The sequence below is a fragment of the Carcharhinus amblyrhynchos genome, chromosome 5 (assembly GCF_965287045.1).
Source record: "Carcharhinus amblyrhynchos chromosome 5, sCarAmb.v2.hapA, whole genome shotgun sequence".
NCBI classification, from domain to species: Eukaryota; Metazoa; Chordata; class Chondrichthyes; order Carcharhiniformes; family Carcharhinidae; genus Carcharhinus; species Carcharhinus amblyrhynchos.
The window spans coordinates 68,034,641-68,056,565 of NC_137328.1; the positions used below are offsets into that span (position 1 = coordinate 68,034,641).

Genomic DNA, 21,925 nt, shown 5'->3' on the forward strand with positions numbered 1-21,925 from the left:
TATTCATCGATATAACAGACCACACCATCCGCCTACAAAACTTCTCCTCAGTCGTCCAGTTGGGTGGGACTGGATTTGACCAGTTCTTTTCTTATCTACCGAGTCGGAGCCACCTTCAATGGCATATTTGCCCACTCCTGCACTGCTATCTATGGAGGGTTGTAACCTTGTCTACACATGGCCCTTTGGCAACATCATACTAAAATATGTCAGGTACCATAAATTCACTAATAACACCTTGTACTATTTCACTATCAACACTCTTTACCTATTGATTGCCTCAAATTTGCCTTGCTATTCATCACAAGTATTGGATCAGCAGAAATTTACTCCAAAATATTGGATCAATTAAATTCTCTTAGTCTCTGTCACAAATTCTATTGCCTAGCCACCCCATCTCTCTACCTGATCACTCTCTGAGACTGAATAAGATCTTTCTCAATCCTGCTGCCCTATTAGATCTTGAGCTGAAATATTATCCCACAGCCTCTCCATTACTAAGACTACTTTTGGCTCACTACCAGCCTCATTTCATCTGATACAGAAACATTCATCCATGCATCTATTATTACCTCTAGATTTAACCGTGCTCATGTTTTAGCTAGCCTTTCATCCCGTATCCTCTGCAACTTTCAACATGGAAGTGAGAGAAAGGTAGAGAGAATACATGGTGTGCGAGAGAGAAACAGACGTGAGGGAAAGGGAAACATTGCCAATGCAAATCAGTCACTCTAAACCCATCCTCGCACCAGTGAAATTCATAATAGAGACTGCCTTTGTCCATATTTAGGATAGAATTCTTACAATCAGTACATAATGTACTACTTTAGGACAGCACAGTGGCACAATGGTTAGCACTGCTGCCTCACAGCGCCAGGGAACTGTTTGACAAACACTCTTTGAATGTGGTGGACAATGTTTCAAGCATTTTTGACAATTCACTTGGGAAGGCATTACCTGGATCAGCATTCAGATAATTTGACTGCTGCTCCTGAAGTATCTCATTCTTGGTAAATTATACAAAATGTTGAAAGGTTTTGTTCCTGGCTTAGGTCACTGTGTGGAGTTTACACTTTCTCCCTGTGTATGCATGCATTTCGTCTGGGTGTTCCAGTTTCCTTCCATAGTCCAAAGATGTGCAGATTAGGTGCATTGACCATGCTAAATTCTCCCTTGGTGTACCTGAACAGGTGCCAGAGTGTGGCTACTAGGAGATTCTCACAGTAACTTCACTGTGGTGTGAATGTAAGCCTACTTGTGACGAATAAATAAACTTAAAAAAAACTTTTCAGAATTGAGACGGAATTACATTTACATTCTCTTGAATGATCTTCTGAATTTTTATCCTGCTTCACCCGAAGACTACAAATAACCTTGAAGTTATGTGAAATGCAGTCAGAAGGCAACAAGCAGTTTATTTATTCCACAAGATATCTATTAGATACATCGACGGCATTTTCTTCCTTTAGACTCATGGCGAACAATCACTGAAACAACTATATGATGACATCAACAAGTTCCATCGCACCATCAGACTCACCATCAGACTGTGTAGCCAGTAGTATCTAGCTTTCTAGCTAGATACTGGCTACACTCCAGAATCGGTTGCACTCTTGGACACAATCATCTCCATCAAGGACGGTCACCTCAGCACTTCACTGTACTACAAGCTCACGGATAACCTCATGATGCTCCACTTCACCAGTTTCCATCCTAAACATGTTAAAGATGCCATCCCCTAGCGACAAGCCCTCTGTAAGCACAGGATCTGCTCAGATGAGGAGGATCGCAACTCTCACCTACAGACGCTGAAAGACGCCCTTGTAAGAACAGGATATGGCGCTCGACTCATCGATTGACAATTCCGACATGCTACAGCGAAAAACCTCACCGACCTCCTCAGAAGACAAACACGGAACACGGCAGACAAAATACCCTTCCTCATCCAATACTTCCCTGGAGCGGAGAAGCTACGACATCTTCGAGCCTTTACACGTCATCGATGAAGACGAACACCTCGACAAGGCTATCCCCACATCACCATTACTTACCTTCAGACACATGCGCAACCTCAAAACAGACCATTGTCTGCAGCAAACTATCCAGTCTTCAGGAGAACAATGACCACAACACCACACAACCCTGCCATAGCAACTTCTGCGAGACATGCCGGATCATCGACATGGATACCATCATCTCACGCGAGAACACCATCCGCCAGGTACATGGTACATATTCTTGCAACTCGGCCAATATTGTCTACCTGATACACTGCAGGAAAGGATGTCCTGAGGCATGGTACATTGGGGAGACCATGCAGATGCTATGACAATGGATAAATGGACACCACTCGACAATCACCAAGCAGGAGTGTTCCCTTCCTGCTGGGGAACACTTCAGTACTCAAGGGCATTCAGCCTCTGATCTTCGGGTAAGCGTTTCCAAGGAGGTCTTCAAGGCACACAACAACGCAGAATTGCTGAGCAGAAACTGATAGCCAAGTCCCGCTCACATGAGGACAGCTTCAACTGGGATCTTGGGATTCATATTGATTCAAATAGCGAGGCACCTAGAAAGGAATGGTTTGATACAACAGACGCAGCACGGATTCGTTAAGGGGAAGTCGTGTTTAACAAATTTTTGGATTTCTATGAGGATGTGACTAGTGCGGTAGATAGAAGGGAACCGGTGGATGTGGTGTTTCTAGATTTTCAAAAGGTGTTTGATAAGGTGCCTCACAAAAGGTTGCTTCAGAAGGTTAGGGGGCACGAAGTTGGGGGTAAGGTGTTAGCATGGATAGAGGATTAGTTGTCTAATAGGAGGCAGAGAGTTGGTATCAATGGGTGCTACTGTGATTGGTGGTTGGTGACTAGTGGAGTGCCACAGGGATCGGTGCTGGGGCCTCAGCTATTTACCATTTATATAGATGATCTGGAGTAGGGGGCTGAGTGTAGGGTGACGAAATTTGCTGATGACATGAAGATGAATGGAAAAGCAAATTGCACAGAGGGTGTGGAAAGTCTGCAGAGGGATCTGGATAGGCTGAGTGAGTGGGCGAGGACCTGGCAGATGGAGTATAATGTTAGCAAGTGTGAGGTTATTCACTTTGGCAGAAATAATAGTAGGAGGGATTACTATTTAAAGGGAGAAAAACTGCAGCATGCTACGGCGCAGAGGGACCTGGGGGTCCTTGTGCATGAGTCGCAAAAACCCAGTCTGCAGGTGCAGCAGGTGATCAAGAAGGCGAATGGGATGCTGGCCTTTATAGCGAGGGGGATAGAACATAAAAGCAGGGAGGTCTTGCTGCAACTGTACAGGGTACTGGTGAGGCTGCAGCTGGAGTACTGTGTGTAGTTTTGGTCACCACACTTGCGCAAGGATATTTTGGCCTTGGAGGGAGTGCAGAGGAGGTTCACTAGGCTGATACCGGAGATGAGGGGGTTGGACTACAAAGAGAGACTAAATAGACTGGGTCTGTACTTGTTGGAGTTTAGAAGGATGAGGGGGGATCTTATAGAGATGTATAAGATAATGAAGGGGATGGATAGGGTAGAGGTAGCAGGACTAGAGGACACAGCCTCAAGATAAGGGGTGGGCAGTTTAGATCGGAGTTGGGGAGGAACTTCTTCATTCAAAGGGTGGTGAATCTCTGGAATTCTCTGCCCGTTGAAGTGATGGAGGCTACCTCGCTAAATATATTTAATTCATGGGTAGATAGGTTTTTGACAGACAAGGGAATTAAGGGTTATGGGGAGAGAGCGGGAAAGTGGAACTGATCCACTTCAGATCAGCCATGATCTTATTGAATGGCGGGGCAGGCTCGAAGGGCTAGATGGCCTACTCCTGCTCCTATTTCTTATGTTCTTATGTCACACTATCTGTAACCCACACGGATTGCCTAGGCTTGCAAAATCTCACTAACTGTCCTGGATTGAGACAATTCACACCTCTTTAACCTGTCCTTAACCCTCTCTCCACTTGCATAGACTTGATTATGTGTTAAGACTCACATTCCAACCATTATCTTGTAAATTGAGTCTGCGTCTATATATGTCCTGTTTGTGAACCCAATCCTCCACTCACCTGATGAAGGGGCAGCACTCTGAAAGCTTGTGCTACTAAATAAACCTGTTGGACTTTAACCTGGTGTTGTGAGACTTCTTACTGTATCTATAAGAAGCTAGCAACTACCACAAACTAAATCAATCATTCAAAAATAAATTCTTCATTCCTTTCAGCAGTAATGCAATTTTTCAGTTAGCCAATATATACGGATGAAAGGTACAAATTATAATTCGACCTGAGTGTTTAAATAATTGGCAAAAAACTAGTCAATCTACAGTGATTTAAGACAAAGTAGGCAAAATGGAGTTAGAGAGTTAGGGATAATTGGGCTTGGGTGCATGTTAGAACTTGTTTGAGTCCTATCAAATGTAATTACATCTCAATGATTTGCGTTGACATCAGGGATTACTCAAAATTGTTGGAAATAGCAACTAGCTGCTTTCTAGCTAGATACTACTGGCTACTACTAAATAGTACGATTGATGGCAAAGAGAGAGGCACAGTTGATTGACTTAATAATTGGTAATTAGCCATAGTCCATGAAGGACCATAGGTACCCCTATGCATTCAAGGAAGACAATTGCTTACATAACTTGAGGGGTACCACTCCACTTCAAGTGTGGGAAAGGTAAGGAGGCAGGCCTCCATGAAATACTACAGAGAAATAAAGAAATGGCAAGGAATGAAATTTGTACTTTGCTTCAATCTTCACAAAGGAAGAAATGACTAATGTACCAGAAGTGCTGAGAGAAACATGTTTTGGTGGGGAGCTGAACAAAATCAGCATTAGTAGAGAAATAATTTTGTGGAAATTGATGGGAATGAAGGTGGATAAATCTCCAGGACCTGATAATCTTCATCCCAGGGTATTTAAGGAAGTGGCGTTGGAAATAGTAAATCCATTGTTGATTATTTTCCAAAATTCTTTGGACTCTGGAATAATTCCTACAGATTACAGGGTAGCTAATGTAAGCCTTCTATTCAAAAAGGGAGTTAGAGAGAAAAAAGTGAACTATAGACCAGTTAGACTAATGTCGGTACTGGGGCAGTTGCTAGAGTCTATTGTCAAGGATTTCATAACTCGGCATTTGGAAGGCAATGGTATAATCAGTCAGCATGGATTTACAAAAGGAAGATTTAAGCTTTGTGCACGTGAAGTGGGAGACAGCCTGAGTGAGGCAGCCAAAGTGGGATTGAAATTTGGCAATTTGGAGCTGTATAATCATTAAAGAGGTAAGTGGGAAATCTGTTTTTTTGGGTTTTTTTCAGTTATAAGTTTAGTGGTCTAGTTAGTTGGTAAAAGAGTAGCCCACACCCAAATATCTGTGCGCCAGTTCTCTGTCAATCACCTGAAGCCTGATCAGAGGCAAAAGCCGTAAATTGCATTCTTCTGTTTGAAGCCTAACTGGTGTGTGAACCATCTCAGTTAGCTGAGCTCTATATAAGAGAGATGCATAAGCGCACTTTTAGTGAGCTTTGCGCACCTGAAGTGGGAGACAGCCAGAGTGAGACAGCCAGAGTGGGATCGAAACTTGGTAATTTATAGTGCGGTAATTTGGTGCAGAGTGAGAGGAGGTGCTTTTTTCCTTTTTTATTTGTTTTCTTTCTTCTTGCTTTGTAACTGTTAATCTGCAGGGAGAGATCCAGACAGCATCCTGGGTAGGTAAGTGGTAATAAGACCTACCTCATGTATGTGCAGTGGCAAGTGAAGATAACAGGTCAATAAATTTTCTTTAAAAAATTAATTGGTGATAGAAATGTTAATCAGTGAGGTTAAGTGCTACGCTTGTGAGATGTGGGAGATCTGTGATACTTCCAGTGTCTCGGGCAACTACATCTGCAAGAAATGCACCCAATTGTAGCTCCTCACAGACCGCATGGTTGGGTTGGAGCAGCAGTTGGAAGCTCTTAGGAGCATGAAGGTGGTGGATACAGTCACAGACAGGAGTTTTATTGATGTGGTGACACCCAAAGTGCAGGCAGATGGATGGATGACCGCTAGAAGGGGATGCAGGAATCCCCTGTGGTTGTTCCCCTCCTCCCCAAATGTATATCGTTTTGGGGATAACAGCAGCAGCAGCTACAGCAGTGGCATCATGTCTGGCCATGTTGTTAAGCAGAAAAGGACAAAGAGCAATAGTCATAGGGGACTCTATAGTTAGGGGTACAAACAGGTGCTTCTGTGGATGTGAAAGAGACTCCAGGATGGTATGTTGCCTCTCTGGTGCCAGGGTCCAAGATGTCTCTGAATGGGCAGAAAGCATTCTGAAGGAAGAGGGTGAACAGCCAGGCATCATGGTGCATATTGGTACTAACGACATAGGTAGGAAGAGTGATGAGGTCCTGCAGCAGCAGTTTAGGGATGTAGATAGGAAGTTAAAAAGCAGGCCCTCTCAGCTTGTAATCTCAGGAGCAATTGTGGCCAGGAATACGAAGATAGTACAGCTCAACACATGGCTAAATAGCTGGTATAGGAGGGAGGGTCTCAGATATGTGGACCAATGGGATTTCTTCCGGGGCAGGTGGGACCTGCACAAGGAAGATGGGTTGCACCTAAACTGGAGCGGCATATATCTTCTAGCCAGGAAGTTTGCGTGTGTCACATGGGAGGATTTAAATTAGTTTGGCATGGGGAACCAAAGGTGAATTAACTGAAGGGGAACTAGAGAGTAGGGTCAATCAGACTAAGTAGAAGAGCAGCTGGGTGTGGTTGCTGGTCAAACAGGGTCTTGTGGACTGAAGTGCATTTGTTTCAATGCGAGAATTGTAACAGGTAAGGCAGATGAATTTAGAGCTTGGATTCGTACTTGGAACTATGATGTTGTTGCTGTTTCCGAGGCTTGGTTAAGGAAAGGACAGAATTGGCAACGTAACGTTCCAGGATACAGATGTTTCAGGTGGGATAGAGGGGTTTTTTTATTCATTCGTGGGACATGGGTGTCGCTGGCTGGCCAGCATTTATTGCCCATCCCTAGTTGCCCTTGAGAAGCAGGTGGTGAAAAGACGCAGGGGAGTTGCACTACTGGCTAAGAAGAATATCACAGCTCGACTGCAAGGGGACACCTCAGAGGGCTCATACAGCAACGCAATGTGGGCAGATCTCAGAAATGGGAAGGATGTCGTCACAATGTTGGGGGTTTACTATAGGCCTCTCAAGAGCCAGCGGGAGATAGAGGAACAAATATGTAGACAGGTTTTGGCAAGTAAAAGTAACAGGGCAAGTAAAAGTAACTGGGCAAGTAAAAGTAACTTCCCCTATATTGACTGGGAATCACTCCATGCTAGGGGGTGGATGAGGCAGAGTTTGTAAGGAGCATCCAGGAAGGCTTCTTGAAACACTATGTAGATAGTCCAGCTGGTCGACATTTCAGCAGGGGAGCAGTTCGGGAACAGTGACCACAATTCAGTCAGCTTTAAGGTACTGATAGATAAAGATGTGTAGTCATCAGGTGAAGATGCTAAATTGGGGGAAGACTAATTACAACAATATTAGGCAGGAACTGCAGAATATAAATTGGGGCAGATGTTTGAGGGCAAATCAATAAGTTGATAGGAATTCAGGACAGGCACATTCTTGTAAGGATGAAGAATAAGTATGGCAAGTTTTGGGAACCTTGGATAATGAGAGATATTGTGAGCCCAGTCAAAGAGAAAAAGGAAGCATTTGTCAAGGCTAGGAGGCTGGGAACACACAAAGCAAGTGTGGAATACAAGGAAAATAGAAAGAAACTTAAGCAAGGAGTCAGGATGGCTATGAGGGGGTCACAAAAAGTTATTAGTAAGTTTGCGAATGACACAAAGGTTGGCAGAATTGTGGATAATGATGAGGACCATCAGAGGATACAACAGGATATAAGTCAATTAGAGACTTGGGCAGAGAAATGGCAGATGGAGTTTAATCTGGAGAAATGTGAGGTAATGTATATTTCTCATCTGTATTAGATCTTCCAAAATACAGTAAATAGCAGAAACTTTAAGACTTTTGTTAGGCAGAGGGTTCTGAACGTACAGGTACACAGGTCACTGAACATGGTAAGGCAGATGGAGAAGGTATTCAAGAAAGCATATGGCAAGCTTGCCTTCATTAGGTGGGGCACTGAGTTTAAAAATTGGCAAGTCATGTTGCAACTTTATAGAACCTTAGTTAGGTCACATTATATAGTGTTCAATTCTGGTTGCCACACTACCAGAAGGATGTGGAGGCTTTGGAAAGGGTGCAGGCTTGGAAGGCTGAAGAGCCTGTTCCTGTGCTGTAATTTTCTTTGTTCTATTGGAACTTTTTGAAGATGTAACTAGTGGAGTTGACTGAGGAGAACCATGGATGTGGTTTTAGGCTTTCAGAAGTCTTACGAAAAGGTCTCAGATGACAGACTACTATGTAAAGTTAAAGCAAATGGGATTACAGGTAATGTCTTGAGATGGACAGAAAACCGGTTAGCAGGTAGGAAGCAAAGAGTTGGCATAAATGGGTCTTTTTCTGATTAACAGTCAGTGACTAGTGGGGTTCTGCAGGAATCTGTGCCAGGACTCCAACTGTTCACATTACATATTAATGATTTGGAAGAGGGAACTGAATGTATTCTCCAAATTTGCAGATGATACAACATTGGGTGGGAGGGTGAGCTGTGAGGAGGATGCAGAGATGCTTCGTCATTTGTACAGGCTGAATGTGTGGGCATCTGCATGGCAGATGCAGTATTACATGGATGAACGTGAGGTTATCCGCTTTGGTAGCATTAGTAGGAAGACAGATTGTTCCTTGAATAGCTGTAAATTGAGAGAGGTGGATACTCAATGACACCATAGAGTCCTTGTGCATCAGTCACTAAAAGTAAGCATGCAGGTACAGCACACAGTAAAGAAGGCAAATGGTATGTTGTTCTTCATAGCGAGAGGATTTGAGTATCGGGGTATTTTGTGGCAACTGGATAGGGTGTTGGTAGGCCACACCTGGAGTAGTGTGGGCAGTTTTGGTATCCTTGCCTGAGGAGGGATGTCCTTGTTATAGAGAGAGTACAGCGAAGGTTTCCCAGGCTGATTCCTGGGACGACAGGACTATTACATGAGGAGAGTCTAAATTGGTTAGGATTATATTCACTGAAGCTTAGAAGAGTGAGACGGGATCTCATAGAAACTTATAAAATTCTAATACGGTAGATTCAGAAAAAATGTTCCCAATGGTGAGGAAGTCCAGAACTTGGAATTATCGTTTGAGGTTAAGGGGTAAACTTTTTAGAACCGAGGTGAGCAGAAATTTCTTCATCCAAAAATTATTATCTGTATTGCTTTAGTGATCCTTAAAGGGGAGGGGAACCAGCTACAAATCATGGTCCACATAGGCAACAAATACATAGATAGAAAAAGGGATGGGGATGTAAGGCAGAAATCCAGAGAGTTAGGGTGGAAGCTTAGAGCTGGAACAAACAGAGTTGTTATCTCTGGTTTGTTACTCGTGCCACATGTCAGTGAGGTGAGGAATAGGGAGAGAGAGCAGTTGAACGTGTGGCTACAGGGGTGATGCAGGAGGGAGGGATTCAGATAACTGGATAATTGAGGCTCATTCTGGGGTAGGTGGGACCTCTACAAATGGGATGGTCTATATCTGAACCAGAGGGGTACCAATATCCTTGGGGGGGTGGGGGTGCGGAATTTGCTAATGCTCTGCGGGACGGTTTAAACTAATTCAGCAGGGGGATGGGAACCTGAATTGTAGCTCCAGTGGACAGGAGATTGAGAGTAGTGAGGTCATGAATAAGGTTTCAAGGTTGCAGGAGTGTATCGGCTGGCAGGACGGTGGTTTGAAGTGTGTCTGCTTCAACGCCAAGAGCATCCGGAATAAGGTGGGTGAATTTGCAGCATGGGTTGGTACTTGGGACTTCGATGTTGAGGCCATTTCGGAGATCTGGATAGAGCAGGGATAGGAATGGTTGTTGCAGGTTCTGGGGTTTAGATGTTTCAGTAAGATCAGGGAAGGTGGTAAGAGAGGGGGAGGTGCGACATTGTTAGTCAAGGACAGTATTACGGTGGCAGAAAGGACGTTTGAGGACTCATCTATTGAGGTAGTATGGGCTGAGATTAGGAAAGGAGGTCATCCTGTTGGGAGTTTTCTATAGGCCTCTGAAAAGTTCCAGAGATGTAGAGGAAAGAACTGCAATGATGATTCTGGATAGGAGCAAAAGTAACAGCGTGGCTGTTACAGGGGACTTTAGCTTTACAAATATTGACTGGAAATGCTATAGTTTGAATACTTTAGATGGGTCAGTTTTTGTCCAATGTGTGCAGAAAGGTTTCCTGATACACGATGTAGATAGGCCAACAAGAGGCAAGGCCACATTGGATTTGGTACTGGGTAATGAACCAGGCCACGTGTTAGATTTGGAGGTAGGTGAACACTTTGGTGATAGAAACCACAATTTGGTTACGTTTAGCGATGGAAAGGGATAGGTATATATCTTTAGCAAGAGTTACAGCTGGGGGAAAGGAAATTATGATGCGATTAGGCGAGATTTAGGATGCATAGGATATCGAAGGAAACTGCAGGGGAAGGGCACAATTGAAATGTGGAGCATGTTAAAGGAACAGCTACAGCATGTCCTTGATAAGTATGTACCTGTCAGGCAGAGAGGAAATGGTCAAGCGAGGGAGCCATGGTTTACTAAAGAAGTTGAATCTCTTGTGAAGAGGAAGAAAAAAACTTATGCAAAGATGAGACGTAAAGGCTCAGTTAGGGCTCTTGAGAGTTACAAGTTAGCCAGGAAGGACCTAAAGGGAGAGCTAAGAAGAGCCAGGAGGGGACATGAGAAGTCTTTGGTGGGTAGGATCAAGGAAAATCCTAAAGCTTTCTATAGGTATGTCAGGAATAAAAGATTGACTAGGGTAAGATTAGGGCCAGTCAAGGACCGTAGTGGGAAGGTGTGTGGAGTCCAAAGAGATAGGAGAGGCGCTAAATGAATATTTTTCATCAGTATTCACACAGGAAAAAGACAACGTTGGCAAGGAGAATACTGAGATATAGGCCAATAGACTAGATGGGATTGAGGTTCATAGGAGGAGGTGTTAGCAATTCTGGAAAGTGTGAAAATAGATAAGTCCCCTGGGCCGGACGAGATTTATCCTAGGATTCTCTGGGAAACTAGGGAGGAGATTGCAAAGCCTTTGGCTTTGATCTTTATGTTGTCATTGTCTACAGGAATTGTGCCAGAAGACTGGAAGATAGCAAATGTTGTCCCTTGTTTAAGAAGGGGAGTAGAGACAGCCCTGGTAATTATAGACCAGTGAGCCTTACATCTGTTGTGTGCAAAGTTTTGGAAAGGATTATAAGAGATAGGATTTATAATCATCTGGACAGGAATAATTTGATTAGGGATAGTCAGCACAGTTTTGTGAAGGGTAGGTCGTGCCTCATAAACCTTATTGAATTCTTTCAGAAGATGACATTTTTATAAATAACCTGGATGGGGGCGTAGAAGGATGGGTTAGTAAATTTGCGGATGACACTAAAGTCAGTGGAGTTGTGGACCGTGCGGAAGGATGTTGGAGGTTACAGAGGGACACAGATAAGCTGCAGAGCTGGGCTGAGAGGTGGCAAATGGAATTTAATGTGGAAAAGTATCAGGTGATTCACTTTGGAAGGAGTAACACGAATATAGAGTTCTGGGCTAATGGTGAGATACTTGGTAGTGTGGATGAGCAGAGAGATCTGTGTCCATGTGCATAGATCCCTAAAAGTTGGCACGCAGGTTGATAGGGTTGTTAAGAAGGTGTACAGTGTACTAGCTTTTATTGGTAGAGGGATTGAGTTTCGGAACCACGAGGTCATGTTGCAGCTGTGCAAAACACTGGTGCGGCTGCACTTGGAGTATTACGTACAGTTCTGGTCACCGCATTGGAGGAAGGATGTGCAAGCATTGGAAAGGGTGCAGAGGAGATTTACCAGGATGTTGCCTGGTATGGTGGGAAGGTCTTATGAAGAAAGGCTGAGGGACTTGAGGCTGTTTTTGTTAGAGAGAAGGTTAAGAGGTGACTTAATAGAGGCAAACAAGATGATCAGAGAATTAGATAGAGTGGACAGTGAGAGCCTTTTTCCTTGGATGGTGATGGCTAGCATGAGGGGACATAGCTTTAAATTGAGGTTGATAAATGTAGGACAGATGCCAGAGGGAGGTTCTTTATTCAGAGTAGTAAGGGCAAGGAATGCTTTGCCTGCAACAGTTCTGGACTGGCCAACATTAAGGACATTTAAATAGTCATTGGATAAACATATGGATGATATTGGAATAGTGTAGGTTAGATGGGGTTTAGATTGGTTTCACAAGTCGGCGCAACATCGAAGGCCAAAGGGCCTGTACTGCACTATAATGTTCTATGTTCTAGAGGGTAGTGAATGTGTGGAATTCACTACCACAAAATGTAGTTGAGGCAAACTTCTTGGCTGATTTGAAGAAGAAATTTGACATAGCTCTTGGGGCTAAAGGGATCAAGGCATATGGGGGGGAAGTGGGAATCAGGATATTGAATTCTATGATCAGTCATGATCAAGGTGAATGGTGGGACAAGCTCGAACGGCCGAATGACTTACTTCTGCCTCTAGTTTCAACGTAATCTGACTGCTATCTCACTCGGTATCCATTCAGGTTCCAAAACAGAGTGTCTGTTAATGTTTTAGCTAATACAAGGGACCAATTTACCAACTGTTTGTTCAGTCTTAGTAAGATATGTGATAATTACAGTTACATTGAAATGGCACTTTGCTTCTGCCTACACAGTCTTAACCTTTCAATGCCAAATATGTTAATATTACTTCTACTCATTCAACTTTTTAAAAAAATTACTATAACCTATATTTGCTCCTTTAAATATTTTATATGCAAAACACTCTCTTCACCTGATATTCTTCTCAGTTAATTGCAGTTTGAAAGGGAGGAGGAAGCAACTTTGGAAACACTAGCCACTGAAAACTGGATTCAAATGCTGGTCCATTATTAAAGCACAAAAATTACCTGGTCTTGTAATTTTTAATATATTTTTAAGCATTAGAAAGCCTAATGCAGAAAGTGTTGACTTGTGATTCTAGTGACATAGAACATAGAACATAGAACACTACAGCACAAACAGGCCCTTCGGCCCACAAGTTGCGCTGATCACATCTATACCTACCAAGCCATAGAACTGTCTGTAACTTCCAATCCCATTAGATCCCATATACTCATCTTTTAAAAGACCCCAGCTATATCGCCTCTACCACCACCGATGGCAGCCGATTCCACTCACTCACCACCCTCTGAGTGAAAAACTTACCCCAACATCTCCTCTGTACTTGCTTCCCAGTACCTTAAACCTGTGTCCTCTCGTAGCAACCATTTCAGCCCTGGGAAATAGCCTCCGAGAATCCACCCTATCTATTCCTCTCAACATTTTATAAACCTCTATCAGGTCGCCTGTCAACCTTCGTCTCTCCAGGGAGAAGAGACCTAGCTCCCTCAACCTAAGGCATGCCTCCCAATCCAGGCAACATCCTTGTAAATCTCCTCTGCACCCTCTCAATAGCTTCCACATCCTTCCTGTAGTGAGGCGACCAGATTGTTCCAAATGAAATCATTTTTTGCAACCCATGAGTAGTTAATATGCTGAACCATCTAATTTAACAAGTAATTGTTTGGCACAAGAAAATGTTTTCAAGTTTTGTATAAATTTTGGTGTTCTTTTAAGTAATAGACATCTACTACGCATACATTTTTATGCACTCACTGTAGAAGAGAAGCTTTATATGCTTTAATGATAGTAATCTAAATACACACTTTACCAAGTTTATCGCACTAAACCGGAAGCTGAAAGAACACATCAGTTGCCTTCTGCTTCACATCATGAATATCGAAAATATAAAAAAAGTTGACTTAAACAAACTTATGTTTCCAAACTGTGAAGATACCAAATGTGACCACTGATTTTCTTGCTACCATAAACTTCTGTGAAATTGAAAGTAAGGTTGATGCTACGCAGACTGCATTATGTATCTCACCATATGATAATTGAAGTGGTTTTAGCAATATAATACACACATCCCCCCCTAAAAGATACACACCACACACACAAAATAAACACATATACATTTCTGCCATAAAAGTTTGGGTGACTAGAATGTTTTATAAAGCTTTTTATTTTTCTATATTTAATCAGAACAATAAACTTCATATTGTTTCCAAAAGGAGTTCAGAATAATGTATGAATAATAAAAATTTCTGGATGCCTGTAGTTGAAAGATTACAATGATTGATTTTGTGATATTAAAAATAACTAGATAACATTTCAAGTTGGGATAGTAATCATCAGTTATGTATAAAATATGACTGATTACATTTGTTGGTTCAAGAAACTTATACAATAGGAGTCAATCTGAATTTTCTGGATAATTGCATAACTAATCCAAGTAAAGCCCAGAAAGAATGCAACTTTCAATTGGCCCATTTAGGGGATTTAACATGGTGGCCAAAATTCTTACATTACAGGAAAATCTTGTAATGGCAAGAGCATTAAACTACCCTCCATGGTTATAATAATCCCCAGTGAGGGTGGAGTTGAAGAAAAATATAGACAATATCAAGGTAAGGAAGTTGAAGATTTAAGATTATGAAGGAGATGGACAAAATATTATTTAGAAAAATATTTACAAAAGAAAATTACATGGATATAAGAAATTGCAGAGGAATAGGATTTTAAGTGGATATCTCTTCACGATCAGGCATAGACATGATGGATGCAATCTTATGACTCATGCCAATTAATTATTATTGTTTAGAATTCAAATTATAAATTAGTAAGTTAGAGGTAAACCAACAAATACTTCTAAAAAGTAACAGCAGAATAATTTTAGCTAGGAAATTAAATGAGCAATATAAATAGCTTGAAGGCAAGTGGAAAGAGAAGGGACTGAGGGATACACTACAAAAGAGGAAAGACTCATAGGGCAAAAACTTGATATACAGATACCCTAATTCTTTATCGAATTAGTACCCCTTAGTTAAGCTATAGTCTGAACTGAATATACAATAATTTGAAAGTATCATGAAATTTATTGCTGAGAAATATGAAGTGGGCAGATTAAATTTAATGCAGACAGGTGTGAAAAGTATGAAACTCACTTATCTAAAGCAAATGTATTGCCTAGATAGCACCGTTTTCAACCTAAGAAGATGGTAAGAAATAGCGATGGCATTAGTGTCAAGGAAGCAGATAGAATATAGTTCATCATATTCTGTTTAAGATGAAGATAATTGCACCTTCTCCACAATCAGATGTCAGACTGAGAACATGGAAATGTTTTTGAGGTTGGAAAAAGTGGTGGGGAGATGGAACTACATGTCATTAGCATGCAATTGGGAGATGGCCTTGATTCTGAATTTAATGTCACTAAGAAACAGCATACGAATGAAGTAATAAAAGTAAGCAAATTGGGAAAAGGAAATAAAATTAATGTGAGGGACGTCATTTAATAGCATTCTTAAATAAGCATACTTTTTTGTTAAAGGGCAGAAACGAATTGGTGACCACCAGGCACAGTAGAGGGAAGCAGACAGTGCGGGAGTCCCCTGTGGCCACCCCCCCTTTCTAACAGACATACTGTTTTGGATAATGTTGGGGGAGATGACCGTGCAGGGGAAAGCAGTGGTAGCCAAGTTCATGGCACATAGGTTGATCTGCTGCACAGGAGGGGAGGAGGAAGAACGACAGGGCTATAGTAGTAAGGGATTCGATTGTACATTTCTGTGGCCACTAAGGGGACGGCACAGTAGCACAGTGGTTAGCACTGCTGCTTCACAGCTCCAGGGACCTGGGTTCGATTCCCGGCTTGGGTTACTGTCTGTGTGGAGTTTGCACATTCTCCTTGTGTCTGCATGAGTTTCCTCCGGGTGCTCCGCTTTCCTCCCACAGTCCAAAGATGTGTGGCTAAAAACTATGCTAAAAATTGCCCCTTAGTGTCCTGAGATGCGTAGGTTAGACGGATTAGCAAGTAAATATGTAGGGATATGGGGGTAGGGCCTGGGTGGGATTGTGGTCGGTGCAGACTCAATGGGTCAGATGGCCTCTTTCTACACTGTAGGGATTCTATGATTTCAAGATGGTACGTTGCCTCCCTGGTTCCAGAGCATGGATGTCACTGAACAGCTGAAGGGGGGAGGGCAAACAGACAGAAATCATGGTATATATTGATACCAACAATACAGGTAGGAAAAGGAATGTGGTCCTGTACGCAAAATTTAGGGAGGTAAGAAATGGATTAAAAAACAGGACCCAGAGAATAGTAATCTTTGGATTACTTCTGGTGCCACGTGCTCATGAGTTTCATTACAGAGTTTAGAATCTGACGAACACAGCAGACGAATCTAGGGCACAATTTAAAACTTGGGGATACTATGTAATTGCTGTCTCTGAGACACAACTGAGAGAGGGGCGGGATTGGCAACTGAATATTCCAGGATGTAGAATCTTCAGATGAGACAGGGAAGGAGATAAAAGAGGAGGTGGTGCAATTTTGATCAGGGAATCAATTACAGTAGCAAGGAGAGACAACATCATACAAGGTTCTTCTAATGAAGTCATATGGATAGAACTTAAAAACTAGAAGGAAGCAATCGCATTGCTGGAAGTGTTTTATTGGCCCTCTAACAGTCTGAGGGAAATAGAAGAGCAGATATGTAGGCAAATTTTAGAGGAAAGTAATAGGGTCACGATTGTAGAGAATTTCAACTTCTCCAACATTAACTGATAGTTATAGTGTGAAAGGTTTAGAGGGAGCAGAATTCTTAAAATGCATCTAGGAGAACTTTGGAAGCCAGTATGTAGAAGGTCCTGGAGCTCATTTTCAGTAATGAAGCTGGGAAAGTGGTTGAAGTTTTCAGTGGGATAGCATTTTGCAAACAGCAATCATAACTCCATTAGATTCAAGATTGTTATGGAAAAGGACAAAAATGGGCCAGAAACCAAAGTTCTAAACTGGGGGAAGGCTGATTTTAATAACATCAGATACCATTTGGCCAGAGTGGACTTACACTTTTAGGTAAATCTGTGACAGAACAGTGGAACGTATTCAAGAAGGAAATAAGAACTGTACAGGGCTAATATGTTCCAATAAAGAAAATGGGGGGTGGGGGGGAAATCGACAAATCCAGTGAACCCTGGTTAGCGAGGGACACACAGCACTGATAAAGTTAAAAAGGGATGTATATAACAGACATCGAGGGCTCAAAATAGCAGAAGCCCCAGAGGAGTGTAGAATATGCAAGAGAGAACTTAAAAAGGAAATTAGGAGCACAAAAAGGGGACATTAAAAGATACCGGCAGGTAGAATAAAGAAAAAATCTAAGTTGTTTTACAAGTACATTAAAGGGCAAAAGGATATCTAGCAAAAGAGTAGGGCCCATTGAAGACCACAGTGGTAATTTGTGTGTACAGCCAGAGAACGAAGGTAGAGTTCTAAATAAATACTTTGTGTCAGTGTTCACTAATGAGTGGGACGAGAGGGTATAGAAATCAGGGAGAAGGATTGTAATACAATAAATTAACAGAGAGGAGATTCTGAATGGTTTGGCAGGCTTAAAAGTAGATAAATCTCCAGGACCAGATGAAATGTATCCCAAGCTGTTGAGTGAGGCAAGGGAGGAAATAACAGGGGCGCTGGCAACAATTTTCAATTCTTCTCTGGCCACAGGAGAGGTACTGAAGGACTTGAAGACAGCCAATGTGATACCATTATTTAAGAAAGGAGAAAGGGATAAATCAGGAAACTACAGGCCAATCAGTCTAAACTCAATGGTGGGGAAACTATTGGAAGCAATTCTGAGAAACAGGATTAGTCTGAATTTGGAGACACAGGGATTAATCAAGAACAGTCAGCATGGCTTTGTTAAGGGTAGGTCATGTCTGACTGACTTGATTGAATTTTTTGAAGGGATGACCAGGTGTATAGATGAGGGAAATGCATTTGATGTAGTCTTCTTAGTCTACAGAAGATTTTTGACAAAGTTCCACATGGGAGACCAGTAGCAAAGGTAAGGGCCCATGTAATCCAAGGAAATTTGGCAAATTGGATCCAGAATTGGCTGAGTGGCAGGAAGCAAAGCGTGATGTTTGAGGGGTATTTTCAGACTGGAAGACTGTGTCCAGTAAGATCCTGTAGGGATTAGTCTTGAGGCCCCTCCTGTTTGTGGTTTATATAAATGATTTAGATTTGAATGGAAAAGGGTTGATCAGTAAGTTTGTGGATGACAAGAAAATGGGTAGGATAGTAAATAGTGAGGAGGATAGCCTTAGGTTACAGGAGGATGTAGACTGGCTGGAGAGATGGGCTGATTGCTGGCAAATAGAATTCAATCCAGGTAACTGTGAAGTAAGGCACTTAGGCAGGACAAACAAGACAAGGGAATACATTAAGAGTGGCAGGACCCTGGGAAGCAGGGAGAATCAGAAGGACCAGTTATTTAAGGTAGTAGGACATGTGGATAAAGTGGTTAAGGAGGCATATGATATTCTTGCCTTTAGTAGCAGAGGCATAGGGTTTAAGAGCAGGGAGGTTCTGCTGGAGCTTTATAAAATGGTGGTTAGGCCATAACTAGAGTACTGTGTTCAATCTAGACATTCAAGAGGGAATTAGATGATTACTTGAATAGAAACAATATGCAAGGGTACAGGGAAAAGGTAGGGAAATTGCATGAAGCCATAATGCTCATTTGAAGAGCTGGTACAGACATGATGGGTCAAATGGCCTCCTTCTGCACTGTAACAATTCTGTGAAGTATCCATATCCATTGGTCAAAAGCAAATTATTTAACCCTTTCAAACCTATTGCAAGTTAGCTTGGGCAATTTTTGGAACATTTGGATTTTTTGGTGGTACACCTCAGTTTATATGCATTTAAGATGGCGTTTTTGGTTAATCTTTCAGTTGGATGAATTCTCATTAGAGTATAAGGAATAAACCTCATGGGCTTTTCACGTTTAATAAACCTCACGCTTTTCAAATAAGACAAAAAAATGCTTCCATAGCACCTTTCATTAAACATTGGCATCAATTGTGAGTACTTGAAGAACTTAACACTTGGTCCTGAGATAGGGTGATTTTCCTCTCTAGCAGTTCTTCACTGAGCACAGGGGACCTTTTCCTATTTAGTTTAACTTGCCCTTTGTCCCTTTCCTACTTTTCTTTCCATTTCCTGGAATTCTCTTCATCCTTTTATTCCTGTCTCACTCTTCTTTAGCACTTTAAACCACAAGAAAGTTTGTGTGGAAATTACTAAAATACTTCATGGAATCAATTTGACGTAATTATGGATGCAGCCCCCATATTTCAGTTATGAGCAGGTAATTGCAACAGGCTTTGATTGCTATTTCAATGACTGTTTAACTGTCTACATGCTGCGACTGTAAAAGACACAGACAGGTTTCCTTAGTTTTTTATAAAGAGAGCATTTCTTGTACTTAACCATCCAACTTTCAGACTCAAGTTTACATATAAATAAATTATAAATAGGGGAGACAGATAATGCAATTTATAGTCGCGTAAAATTAACAAAATATATGGTCCTGAAGATTGGTGACTTGGTTGGCTTCCGACTGAACTCGATTGACTTTCTGGATTTAATGTCGAGGTGAAGACGTTGATGGTTGATTTATCTTTCCTTCTAGTGACAACAGCTGCTAGGTTGACTCTTTACTCTGCCTGCTGCACACGGATAGTTAACAGCAGACAGGGCTTAAAATTTGTAAATTTGCTAGATAGAGAGAGTGCATGAGAGAAAGTACGCGTGAAAAAATGCGCTCAAGATTGTCCAGATGCTTTGCTAATGGGATAAATGACCCCATTCATACTCCTTCAAGGAAGTTGTTCCTGATGAGGCTTTGCTGACAGGTTGTCTCCATTTCAATTATTTTGGAATATAGAAGGTACAATGATCGTAACTGTTTTGGAGTTCAAAGGATCCTGCTGGACTACTCCCTTGGAATCACGCAGGTTTGCAATGACAGCTTGCAACTGCAGAAGTTATGGATGAGGCACTTTTGAGTGCTCACACTTGGAAATGTTTCAAGTGAAACAGAATGTCGCAAGTTATTAAGGATATGTACGCAAGGATCTTCAGACCAGCCCTGTGGTCAGCTCATTTCACCTGCTGTACATTGTGATGACCTGCTAAAGCTGCCAAGATGCAGCCATCTACATGGCTCGCTGAAGTGGATCTTTGCCCGTGAATGAATACTGTATGGATCCTCTACATATGTGTTAGTTCCAAACCTTCCTATGGAAGGCCCATGGGTGGACTATCTCTTGCAGCATTAACAACCAGTTGACCAACATTTACAACATTTTTTCAGATGACAGTATTTTAAAGTCACCTCCTACACAGCCTTGTAACCTTTTACCTTCATTTTTTCACACTGAGTGACTGGTGTCATTTTATATAGGGTCGAAGTTGTGAAAAGCTCGCCTCCACATTTGGGCCAGCCTTCACACTGTTTCCAGGGTTGGCATGTCCGACTCCAGCCTGTACCTGCCCCCACCCAAATGAAAACTGCTCCTCTTACACCTACTTTTTACTGAGGCAGCTTTGTGGAATCAGGATTTGTCCTGACTCCCGCTACCTACCTCAAAGATGAAAATCCAATCTATTTAATTCTCTGGGTCTTCTCTGCTTTTAAAGTTCCTATTGTATTTAGCTGCTACCATGCAAAAAAAAAATTCTCTGGTGCACAAAATTGTGCTGGGTTGATTCCAATTTCTTTGTTCCACAAATGCTTAGCAACCAACAAATTTTGCAGCTGTAAACAATCTTAGGAAGTCTGACCATTCCACAGACTTGTAAAATATAAACAATTCGCACTGCTGAATCGAAGGACGGACTGGTTTGATTTTTTTTGGGTATGGAAGCAGCTGCCCATTAAATCATTAAGTTTCAGCAATTATGAACTTAGCATACTGCTCCTTAAACATAGAAGTTGGGGTAGGCCATTCAGCCCACTCCGCCATTCAATAAGATCATATCTCATCTGGTAGTGGTCTTAATTTACCTGTCTGCTCCCCATAACCCTCAACTCCTTTGTCCATTAAAAATCTGAACCTATACAACGTAAAACTAGACAATGTTCAAGTTCCATTGCTTTCTGGGGAAGTCAATTCCACATACTAACAATCCTCAGAGAAACTAATTCTCTCCATGTCATCATATTCTTAAACTGTCTCCTCTAGTTCTATACTATTCCGTAAGTGGACAGATCCTCCTGGCATCTATCTATCAAGTACCCGGAGGATCTTACATATTCCGAAAATCACTTCTCACTTTTCTAAACCTCAAAGGGAGTAAGTCAACCTGTTCAACCTTTCTTCATGAGATAAGCCCCTTTCGCAGGAATGAGTCAAGTGAACATACTCTGAACTATTTCTAACTTTTTTTTCAAATAAGAAGACCAAACTGTATACAGTATTCCAGATTCTCACCAAAGCCCTATAAAACTTCCCAACTTCTATATTCCATTCACCTTATAAAACATTTATTGTCCTAATCACTTGCTGTACCTGCATATGAACACTTTGTGATTCATGTACCAGGATACCCAAATCCCTTTGTGCTACTGAGTTTTGCAATCTCTCTCCATTTATATGGTACACTGCTTTACTACTCACCTTGACAAGTTCTTATTTTCCTACATAATATCAATCTACTAATTATTTTCCCACTAACTTAACCTGTCTCTCCCTTTGCAGACTCTCTGTCTCTTCTTGATAACTTCTTTCCCTGTCTATCTAGGCGTCATTTAGCTACCATACTTTCAGTCCCTTCATCCGAGTCAGTGACGTAGATTGTAAATAGTTGAGA

The 21,925-nt window shown here is 41.9% G+C and overlaps 1 protein-coding gene across 3 annotated transcripts in view; it reads right to left on the reverse strand.

Moving 5' to 3' along the window:
- Positions 1 to 21,925, reverse strand: part of sncaip (synuclein, alpha interacting protein) — a 164,002-nt gene that overhangs the window by 68,746 nt on the left and 73,331 nt on the right. The gene's annotated exons all lie outside the window — the stretch shown is intronic.